Source organism: Sarcophilus harrisii, chromosome 3 (assembly GCF_902635505.1).
Source record: "Sarcophilus harrisii chromosome 3, mSarHar1.11, whole genome shotgun sequence".
Classification (NCBI taxonomy): Eukaryota; Metazoa; Chordata; class Mammalia; order Dasyuromorphia; family Dasyuridae; genus Sarcophilus; species Sarcophilus harrisii.
Window position 1 is genome coordinate 289,178,503 of NC_045428.1, and position 12,140 is coordinate 289,190,642.

The 12,140-nt window shown below is 33.1% G+C and overlaps 1 pseudogene; it reads right to left on the reverse strand.

Annotated features, from left to right (window-relative positions):
* Positions 1–870: 870 nt before the first annotated feature.
* Positions 871–10,863, reverse strand: LOC105749820 (annotated as a pseudogene).
* Positions 10,864–12,140: the final 1,277 nt, after the last annotated feature.

Below are 12,140 nucleotides of genomic sequence, written 5' to 3' on the forward strand. Positions count from 1 at the left end.
ATAATATGTATCTATAGATCTAAGTATATATGTTTGTGTGTGTATTAGTTTAAGTGCCCAAATAAAACATTTGATTCAATCTTTCATGAAGCCAATTGCTTCTATTATCATGTTATTTTTTATCAAAAGATATCAAGATTTCGATTAAATAATTTCAGTTTTTTTCCTTCCTTTATTCAAGATGATTGTTTTCTTATCAGACATTCTATCTCCAAAATAGTATGGTTCTGAGTATTTAGGGAACCAGAATAAAACAGAAAGAAACCCCAGGAACTTGAAAATTATTTCCCATAAATAAATGTATCTAATAGATAAGTATAGATCTTATTACATTTCATTTCTGACATTAGGTTTAAAAAAACATATCAGAAACAAATTTGTAAGGATAAAAATAGAAATTTAATTCATTGTTAATAATGAGCTGACACCTCCATAATAGTAACACTGTAGTCAAACTGATTAATAAAGTCATATTTAGCCAAAAGCATTAGAAATTCATTATTCTCAGTTATTTTACAGGATTACTCTGAAAACGAGTGAAACCAGTGCTGGCATATACAATATCAACATATAAACAGGATATGGCATTTGTTTCACAAAAAGAAGAAGTTTATCTTTCATTACATAAAAACCTGATATACTGGGTTTCAGCTTTGATTAATTAAAAAAATCTTTTTAAGATTAAAAAAAGAAACAAAATTCTCCTTAAAATAAAAATAATTTTACAGACATACTTTGTTATTAAAAATCTTTATGCCCTTACAATGTGGAGATATTTAGAAGGCTTTTGAATTGTAGAAATTTTGATCAGTTATTCCATTTGACTACAATATATTCCAACTCCTCTTTTGAAAAATACATTAGCATATTTCAATTTATTAGTCCTAAATGATCAGAAATGCTTACAGAAATTTTATTTCTTTTTTTCTTTGATGGCTCATCATCAGAGCTGCTATCTGTGCTAGAGCTGATACTGTAGGAAGAGCTAGAATCTGACTTTAAATCAGAGGAAGAGAAAGAACTATATGAAGAGGGTGATGATAATGAAGTACAAGAGTTTTCCTCAGTATCACTATCATCAGAGGAAGAAATTGATGCTGCTGGAACTGTTAATACTTTTAGACTTTTTTTTTCTTGGTCTTTTTTTCTGTATTCATTTCCCCAATGCTTTGTGTAATAATAATCTGTTTTCTTTTTCTTTTAAAGATTTCTTAATTTCTGTTCTTGAAAGTCTATGCAAATATTTTCTTTTTCCTATGCATTCACCTATCCAATGTCCCAATTCTAAACATTTCTGACATTTCACATATTGCTTATTTGCTTCCCTTTTATCTGGTTCTTATTCATATTGACATTCTCAGCCTGCCTCCAGGCTATGAGTCAGTGCATGGGAGTTGCCATCATATTTGGGTTTTCTTATGAAAGTTAAGGCTATCTACTTTTGGCAATAATTAATAGCACTTCTTATAATAATACCTTTTACCTCCTTTAGAAAAGATATGAGCAAGAGGAAGATCATTGAAAAGGGGAAAGTCAGGGTGATAAAGAAATTGGAAACAATGCTATATGAGAATTGGTTAAAGGTGTTAATGAATGTTTTAGCTGGAGAAGTGAAGACTTGGGAGAACACGGTCACTGCTTTCTTTTCTTTTTTTTTTTTCTTATTTTAGTTTCAACATTTTTATTAAAGCTTTTTATTTAAAAAAAAAAAGAAAGTTAAGGCTAAACTAGATTGAGGATATTTAAAAGAACTCAAATCCATCAGTGAGTTAGGGAGATGGCTACCTCAAGACATTTATCCTTTGGCAGACTAAGCAGATGATTACAATTTGTTTCAACATCCATGAAGGTATCTAAAGGAAATATTGGGAAATGATCAGAGCTTGGTCAGTTTTATCATCTGTATATATATAAAAGGTTAGATCAGATGATCCTTTCCAGTTTTGACACTTAGTGATTCTGATTTTATCAAAAGATTTATACTAAGACACCAGTGCAACATGAGCACACAAAAAATCTGAAGGCTATTATGCTAGAAATGTATGAATGAAGACCTAAAGAATTTAAAGGGAAAATTTTACCTACATCAGAATGTTCCTCAGGACAAGTCTTGCTTTAATGGAAATAGGAACTCTTAATGATGCACTGATACAGATTAAGAAACATTTTTTTCCAGGTTATATTACTAATAAGTTAGAAAGCTAAGCTCTTCTTCTGGTACCCACCAAATTTCCAAATAAACAAATATAAACAAATCATGTAATGAGTTATAAGACAAAAAAGAATAATTACAGGTATTTCTAGAAAATTAGAAAACAAGAAACATTAGTAGTTTAAAGTTTAATTAATTAACTGTAGAGAATATCAAATTAGAAATTATACACTTAGCACTGTTATATCATCATCTTCCATAGTCATTGAGAAGAGCAAACAAAATTTCATATCTTGATTTGTCTAGAATCCCATAAATAATATGTATCACAGGTAAGACTCAAACCCAGTCCTTCTGACTAGAAATGCAGTTTTTATCTTCATGCACTACCTATTTAGCTAGATAGAGGATTACTATCATTATTACTTATTTTGAAAGCTTAAATTAGGGATTTTTAGTTTTTCTTGGGTCATATATTTCTTTGGCATGCTGTTCTCAGAACAATGTTTTAAACACATAAGATAGTAAATAGAACACTGGGGCAGGAGTTGGGAAGATCCTTCTTAGGTCAGATACTTCTTAGGCCTGTATTTCTGAAAAGGTATCTCTCAATTTTCTCAAGTGTAAAATAAGAATAAATAACAATTGTCAAATTGTAGGGTTGTTTTGCGGGTTAAATGAAGTAATATTTGTAATAACCATTTAGGATAGTGCCAGAAACAGAGTAAGCACTTAATAAGGGCTTGTTCTTTACCTTTGATATATTTCTAATTTGTGCCTCAATAATATTGATAATCATAGGGTGAGGTCTATAGAGTATTCATAGAGGACTGTCACCTCTGGTGTGAGGTCTTGCCAAGTCCTGTTCAGTAGTGCTTATCCACCTTTGGGGTCCATCTGTTACCTGATTCTCACCAGCAGCGTCAAGAAGCTATAGCTTGCAAAGTATACGTGATCTTGTAAAACTATCTTGGCAGGCAGTCTAAACCAGATTGAGGATAACTGAAAGACCCCAAATACATTAGGGAGTTGGGAAGAGTCTATCCCAAGTATGTAAAGACCTCTCTTGAAAGAAAAGACAGAAGAGAACAATTTGTTACAACAGCCATGAAGGAAGCAAGGAAACACTGGGAATTGTTCAGAGCTTAATCAGAAGTTGAAGAAGCCCAGGTCATCCACTGCAAACTAAACCATCACCAGACTTTTCTCTTGCCCAGGACTTTGGTGACTCTGAAAGAGAGACTGAGTCTTACAACTCTCACTTATACCCAATTGACTTACAAGTCAAGATATCACCAATCATCTACTACTATTTAATTATTTTATAATCTTGCAATTTTACATGCCTCAAATTCCTGTAGTAATAAGTCATTAATGAAGCAGCAGATCTAGCTACATTGAAAACTATAGTCACATTCCTGTACATAGGCAGCCTAGAACAGTTGGGTCATCTTATCTCAGAATGAAAGCAGCAAGAACCCCTGGACAGTTTTATAAAGGACTAACTTTTCATTTCCAGGTGTGATGAAGGATCTAGAAAGGCTGCTTTAAAACTGTCTACTTTCCTTGCCTTTACCTGCCTACCAGTGTAGGACAGTATCCCATCTTATGGTTGAAATATACACAAAAAAATTCAAAGAATTTTGTGAAAATGATTCTACTTACCATCATTAATACATGGAATGTATCATAGATAACATGAAATCTAGCAGAATTGGGAGCATAATAGCTCTTGTGGTGAGAGGCCAGCATACTAAAATTATGGCTGAATACACATTTTCCCCTAATGGTTTAAGCTGCCATATGCCATTAGGTTAAGCAATTAGATGTAATGTAGCTAGTGAGTTATTTTCCCAAAAGGAGTGAATGACAAAACTAATGATAATATAATCACCACTTGTCAGAACATGATTTATAACTATCAGTGAAAATTTTGATGATGATGATGAGGTCAAAGAAAGAAATTTATGACATTTTGGAGACCCTCAACCTCAGTGTACTGAAAGATAAAAAGATTGTAATTTCAGGTGACTTTAATATGAGAGCGGTCATAGACATTATTAGATTTGCAAGAAATTCTTGGGAGGAACAGAATCAGAAACAGCAACAGTTACTGAAGACTTTTGCATTTATGATGTTTTAATCCCCAAATTGTCTTTTGCTTATCTAATGGGGAAAAAGTCAAGGATGCACTGTCACAACAAATACTGGCATTTAACAGACTATGTCATTTCAAGGAGAAGAGACAAGCAATGTGACAAAAGCAATAGAGTGCTGGACCAAACATAGACTCATCCTCTTTAAGCTAAACATATGTATACAGCAAAAGAAAAATCCCTAGGGTAAGATGGCTCTTAGAAGTCTGAAGAGCAATTGATTTCATCACTTCTTGAGTGAAAACTTCACTGCTGACCTGAAGAGAAAACTGACTCAATCCACAGATAACAACAGCAAAGCAGAAAAGGACTGGGCAGCATTCAGAGACTTGGTCTACAGTACCACATTAGCTCATCTGGGCCAGACAATTCTATGAAGAACTAATGCAGAAGTCAGAAGAAACAGCCCAACAACATTCTGAAAGTTTCTCTGAAGCACTTTGGAATCAATTGTGAGATAGGGGAGATACTGTCACAGGTATCCAGCCATGGTGGGTTCACATTCAAGAAGGTACTTTTTAGTAGTTCAAAAGAATTTTAGTAGTTCAAAAGAAATGTGAGATGTACAATTTGAGAAACATCTCCATTCCAAATGTTCAAATTCATATTTTGTGCCAGACCTATGGAAGAATCTTCTGAGCTCATATTGATCTGATCTGGAACATCTGGACACATTATATCTTTACCACAACATAGTGGTGTCATTTGGTTCTCTTCACTTATAAAAGGCAAACCTCTTAAACCCTGGTTTATGTATTCAACACTTGATTGAAAGTGCTTTCTCTGAGTTTGAGAAAGATTTATTCCAGATCTTGTTCAGCAGTTGACATTATTCTAAATCACCTTCCTATTAGACATCCTGTCTTGAGTCTTCACCTGGTTCTTTCTCTTTCAGACTTCTTTTTCTCAGGCTTCGGATAACATCTGGTCTTTTATTTTGCACACTGAATATATGACAGTGCTTCTTGCCCTAGATTCTTTATTTGTGGATGATTTTATCCATACTCCTTTTTTCAACTCTCATTTTTATGCATAATAAAATGTATTCATTCAACCTCAATTTATCTTCTGGGCTCCTAAGTAGCCAAAACATGTTATTTACTATGTCTGAATGGAAGTTTTCTTAACTGTAGAATGAGGGAATATGATTTAATTACCTGAAAGTTTTCTTCCAGCTCTAAATAGACAGTCTATACTCCAACTATACATCAGTTGGATGTCAGTTTTGATTCACTTCAGTTGCCTCTAGTTTTATAGAAACACATATGTGATGGTACAAAGATGATACCCTGAGTCTAAACACTTCTTTAAGAAGTATATGCTTGTTAGCATCACTGCACATTTCTTCACCACCTAGAACTATGGAAAATGTATAAACATTTGTGTATATATTATATAAGTATATATTTGCTTCATTACCACCATAACAAATAATTACTTGCCTGAAAATGATGAACTTCTGACTAGAGTAACCCTTGTACAATCAGCACTGGCTCTTCTCTGCAACATATTCATTTTTTCCCCTAGGCTTGATAGAATCTTTTAGGGCTTGTTCCACTGACATAGTCTTTAAGAAATCATGATCTCCATAAAGAAGGGAAAGGAACCTGTATGTGCGAGAATGTTTGTGGCAGCCCTCTTTGTAGTGGCAAGAAACTGGTATTTTCAAAGTGAGAAAGGTATTATGATGGATTGGATAGCAAGCTGTATACAGAGTGACCTAAATCAAAACCTTTCTCTAATATATTCAAGCTATATGATTATGGAAAACCTCCTAGATTTCTTGCTGTTCCTTACTGATAGATAACACTTTTCAGTCTCCATAGTTTTTTTTTTTTTTTTTTTTTTTTTTTTTTTTTTTTTTTTTTTTTTTTTACAAACTATTTTGTTTTTATGGAATGTCCTCTATTTTCACTTCTGTCTCTTAGAATTTCTTACTTCTTTTAAAGCTTAACTCAAATACAGCATGATACATATTTTGACACCTCTACTCCTCCTAGGAATCTTCTTTTTCCAAGTTACTGTGTGCATGTATATATATATATATATATATATATATATATATACATACACATATATATATATTAATATACACAATATATAGGTGTATTATATATACATATGCACATATCTACATATATCTACATGCATGTATGTGGAAATAAATATATATTCATTCATACATATATATCTATATCTCCAATATTAAAGACCATTGTTATGGAACTTTTTCCTTATTGATGGAGACCAAAGTGTCACTGAGCAATTCAGAATTGGTAAGAATGGAATAGTTCCAATCTCTTTAATCTCTATGATTTCCTTTGGATCTGCCTTAGAGCTCAAGGGAAGCTCTGGGTTCTGTAGTTGCTTTAGGTACTTCTGGTTTTCACCTTCAAGAGAAAAGATGAAAAATGCCCATCACACTTCAGGGTTTTGAAGAAAAGACTCTCAGAAGGAGCTAGTACTCTCTATCATATCTTTCCCCATCTTATTACATTAAAAGTTTGGGGGAACTTCTCCTTGGATGAGATTTAGGATTCTCTCTCCTGAATGAGTTGAGTTACCTTATTACCAATAGGAAAGCTCCCTCTCAGGGGTCCTCAAACTATGGCCCGCAGGCCAGATGCGGCAGCTGAGGACGTTTATCCCCCTCATTTTCATTTTTACTATAATTCAGCCCTCCAGCAGTCTGAGGGACAAAGAACTGGCTCCCTATTTAAAAAGTTTGAGAACCCCTGCCTAGATGGTCTGGTATATACTCTCATATGTATAACTCATCTGATTTCTATTTTTCTTTTTTGAGTTGGATAATTTTTTTTTTTTGATAATTGCTATGAGTGTTTATTGTTGAATTAGTATTTAAGAGGAAAGGCATCAAGACTTGCATATATGATCTGGGGTCCTGCTTTCACAATAAAAAAAAAAAGATAAGAAATTAGCTTGAATCAGAAAGTCATATTCCCTAAACTAGGAATAATTAAGGGAGCACATAGATATAATTATAGCTTAATACTCTCTTTCTCTTAAGAGTGGCCTATGGATCCAACTTTCTGCTTTCCATTTACATGGGAATATAAGCCTTTCTTGAAGAAGAGTGAGAAGAGGTTGTGCATATCTATTCTGTCATATGACAGTCCCATACTACCAGTAGAAGGCAAACCTCACTATCCATGCACACACACCTGTATGTAAGCATACATATACATTGTATACACATACATATAAATATACACATATATACATATAGTTATAGCTATTATAGTTACAGCTATATATGTATATTCATATGTCCCCATATTTAAGGGGCAAGGACTGTTTGAATTTTGTCTATATATTTGCAGTGCCAAGAATAGTAGCTGGTATGTAAAATATACTTAATATATTCTTGTTTACTAACACAACTGGAAACTCTTGTAAGGGGTGACCATCATTTATCATGTTATATATCAGTTTTCCAAATTGTCTTATTCATTTTGTCTTATTTGATTTGCACATCTTTTTTGTGAAATAAAAATTATTCTCATTCCTGTTTTACAGATAGATGAGAAACCAGTTTTTGGGAAACAGAGATGAAGCTATTTGCTTAGACTCATAGCTCATTAGTGTCTGAAATAGGGCTCACATTCTTTTTAAGTCTTCTACTCCAACCGTAATACAGCTCCTGAGTTTCTACACCAAGATCTTCCTATACTAATTAAATTATACCTTTGTGCCCAATATTTTCATTTCTCTCCCAACCTGTCTTTCTTCCTCTTTTTTCTATTTCTCCCCACTTCTTATTCTTTCTGTCTCTCTCTTCTTTCTTAAGCCATTGCCCTTCTGTGTCTTTTGTTCTTTCTTTGTCTCTCTCTGCTATAAATGGTCCATTGACAGGCTCTATTTGTTAGAATCAGCATTCAGAATACAGTTTTAAAATGACATATTAATACCACACTTTATAAACCTATGAGTTTTTCAGGCTACAAGAATAAAGCTTAAAATTTTTAGAAAACCTTATATTGTCTGTTACCATTTCAAAAGCTCCTAGGATGCCTAAGGCACCATCTAGGTCTTCTTATCTCTAAAAAGTTTCCCTCCAGGTAGATTTCCAAGGAAAGGTTTCCAGGAAATTGCTAACCTCTTAAAAATCTGTCTGCTGAACATCTTTTTATCTTTACTTCTAGTACTTTTATCTTACCTTTCTAAATTCTCTTGAATGTTCTTATGAAAGTGCCTAAGGATCATCACATATGCAGATATTCTAGAGTATGCATAGGAATGGTAATCTCAGGAAAGTCAAGGACATATTATTAGGAATGTTGATTTGTAAAGGAAAAAAATGCTGTACAATTCATGTTGAGTTCTTTGTGGTTCAATTATTTTGTTCCAACATTTGGTAAAGGGCATTCTTGGGAAACTACTAATAATCAATAAAAAATAATTTATTAAGTACCTATATTTGTCAGATATATTAGGTACTGGAAATACAAAGACAAAAATAAAGCAATTCTTATCTCAAGGACTCTACATTCTTACAGGAGATAGAATGTGTGTATTTACAGGGCAAGTAGGTAACACCCTAAGGTGTTACACACTTAATTATACTAATTTTGGGGATACTCTCCATAAGAATATACAAAATAAATCCAGAGTGATATAGAAGGGCATTAGCACCTAGGGAGGAATAAAAAAAAACCTCAAATATCACTTCAGCTTATCTTTAAAGAACATTAGGGATTTCATGAGGCAAAGATCAGACTAGGAAGTTCAGTGAATGGGAAACAGGAATCATGGATGTAGGAGATGAATTGTCTATTGCCAGGTGTAACAAGGAAGCCAGTCTGTCAAGGTCATCGAGCATAGGATGTGTGTTTTGTGCAAAATTTCAATTTTGTGCAAAATTGAAAGAGATAGGAAACAGAGGTAAATAGGCCTGCTTTGGGGGTCGTGTGTGTGTGTGTGTGTGTGTGTGTGTGTGTGTAGGGATCTATCAAATATCTGGAAGAAGCAGCTAGAACCCTTTATATTGTTATTTTAATAAGCTTTGAAAACTGTTATTCATCTTTCTCCTGAAACTACTATCTTAAGTGCTAAGGCATAGTAGATGAACTGTGGACTTTTCAAATGAACTGTGTTCGATTATAGCTCTATCACATCCAAAATGTGACTTAGACAATTTACTTAACATTTCCAAGACTGTTTCCTTCCTTGGGAAATAGGGATTCAGAACAAAAATTGAGAGCATTTTGTAAAGCACTCTCTCTTATGTACATGCTACTTTTTTCCAGGGCCAGAGAATGAAAACAGAATAAAGACATTGTCACTGGCTTCAAGGAGATTACAATTGGATAGTGGAATGAAATATTTATATACTCATATCATAATACCAGGAGAATTCCTTTCTGCCAATCAATATTGGCTTCTAGCATCCTTTTATGTGCTAGAACGTGTTAGAAAATAAGGGTAAAGGAGAAAGTTATTAATGGCATACATGAGACAGTTATTTACCTAGTGGATCATAGAAAGCTTTATATAGTCCAATCTCACTAACCAAATGCAGGATCCTAGATATCCCCTACATTCTAGTATATATGTAGCAAAAACCCTTATTAGAACATGATGAGTACATAGAATAGACCTATCACTTAAGACTTTGCTTCTATGGAGGGCATTGCTGTAAGCTTTATATAAAGACAAATTATCTTTAAAGAAAGGAAAAGGGTAAAACAAAAATAAAATATGAAACTATATTTTCCCCAGAGAGAAGATAAATATACATATATCCACAGATACAGAAATGGTCAATGAAAGGTATAATTTTCTTGGAATAAATAGTGAATGATGCAGATAAAACAAAATGAGACTCATAAGGGATATCAAATAAAAATTTAGTAGAATTTGTTTATCTTTCCTTGTTTTGTTATTTTTACCACTTGGATGGGTGTAAGTTGAAATGTCAGAATTGCTTTCATTTGCATGTCTCTATATAGTACAAATGTTTTTCCCCACATGGCTAAAGATGGCCTGAGTTTTGTTCCCTTGATAATTATTTGTTTATATCTTTAGAATATTTATAAATTGGGGAATAGTTCTTTTTCTAAGTTTGAATAATTTTCTTATATATCTTGGAAATGAGACCTTCAGAACAATTTGATGCAAATATTTTCAGTTATTTGTTTCCATTTTAACCTAAGATTTACTGAATTTGTTTTTCCAATTAAAAATTTTAAAAAGTAATCCATTTTATCTTCTGTGATAGTTTCTATCACTTATTTGTCATTAATTTTTTAATCTTAAACTTGATAGATTTATTTTTCTCCATATGTTCCAATTTGTTTATGATATGACATCATATCTAGAACACATGCCTCTTTGGAGCATGTGTGTGTGTGTGTGTGTGTGTGTGTGTGTGTGTGTAGGGGGGGTATGTTAGATATAAGGTGTTGTTATACATCTAATTTTCCCATGTTGCTGTTCAAATTTCTGAGAAATTTTTATCAAATAATGAATCCTGGAGCTGGAGCCAAGATGGATGAGTAAAAGTAAGAACTCACCTTGGCTGTTCTCCAGACCCATCCAAGTAAATACCTTCAAATATGATTTAAATTTTTTTTAAGCATCAGAACCCATAAAAAGAAAGAGTGGAACAATTTTCCATCCAAATTTCCCATCCATAGAAGGTCAGCAGGATAAGTCTATTGCACCAGTGTAATTCACCAAACTTGCAAAGTCCTCTATGAGCTCATGCAAAGTCAAATACCCTATAAACAAAGTAAAAGCAATTGTGGGATAATTAGCTGTGAATGAGTCTGCTATGTCTCAGCAATACAGTGATATAAGGGTACTCTGAAGAATTTATGATGAAAAGTACTATCCCTACCTAGAAAAGAACTGATTGTGTCTGAATACAGTTTAAAGCATACTTTTTAAAAATTTCATTTTTCCTGAGGGTTTTTTTGGGGGTCAAGAGAGATCTTTGTTTTCTTTTGAAAAATGACTTTTAGAGAAATGTTTTTCATAGCTTCACATGGGCCTTCTCATTGTGACAGAGGAAGAGGGAAGAGAGTAGAAAATATTTTGCTCAGATCAAATTTAAAAATCATTTTACATGCAACTGGGAAAAATAAAATATTAAATGAAGATTCCTAAAGTAAATTAAAATTTATCCTTATTCTAGTGTCTTGAATAGTCTGAGAAAAAAGAATATAAAATATATTTTTGTGCATGAATGTGTTTGCTGTCAAATTTAAGCATATCAAAATTGGACAGAAAAATGTGAGTCATATGATCAGTAGGACTATTTCAGAGAGGCCTGGAAAGACTTATATGAACTGATGCTAATTGAAATGAGCAGAACCAGGACATCATTGTAGACAGCAACAGCAAGACTGTATGATGATCAATTCTGTCTGATAGATGAGGTTCATTGCTTTTTCATGCTTTTTGTTGTTGTTTGCTTGTATTTCATTTTCTTTCTCATTTTTTTTTTTTTTAACAATGAGATGATTCAGGCCAGTTCCAATGATATTGTGATAAAGAGAGACATGTGCAACCAGAGAGAGAGATGTGTGGGAACTGAGTGTGGATCACAACATAGCATTTTCATGCTTTTTGTTGTTGTTTGCTTGTATTTCATTTTCTTTCTCATTTTTTCCCTTTTTGATTTGATTTTTCTTGGGCAGCAAGATAATTGTATAACATATTGGATTGTATTTTGGATTAACATATATTGGATTACTTGCTATCAAGGAGAGGGAGTGGGGAGAAGGCGGGGAAATTTGAACACAAGGTTTTGCAAGGGTTAATGCTGAAAAATTACCCATACATATCTTTTGAAAATTAAAAAGCTTTAA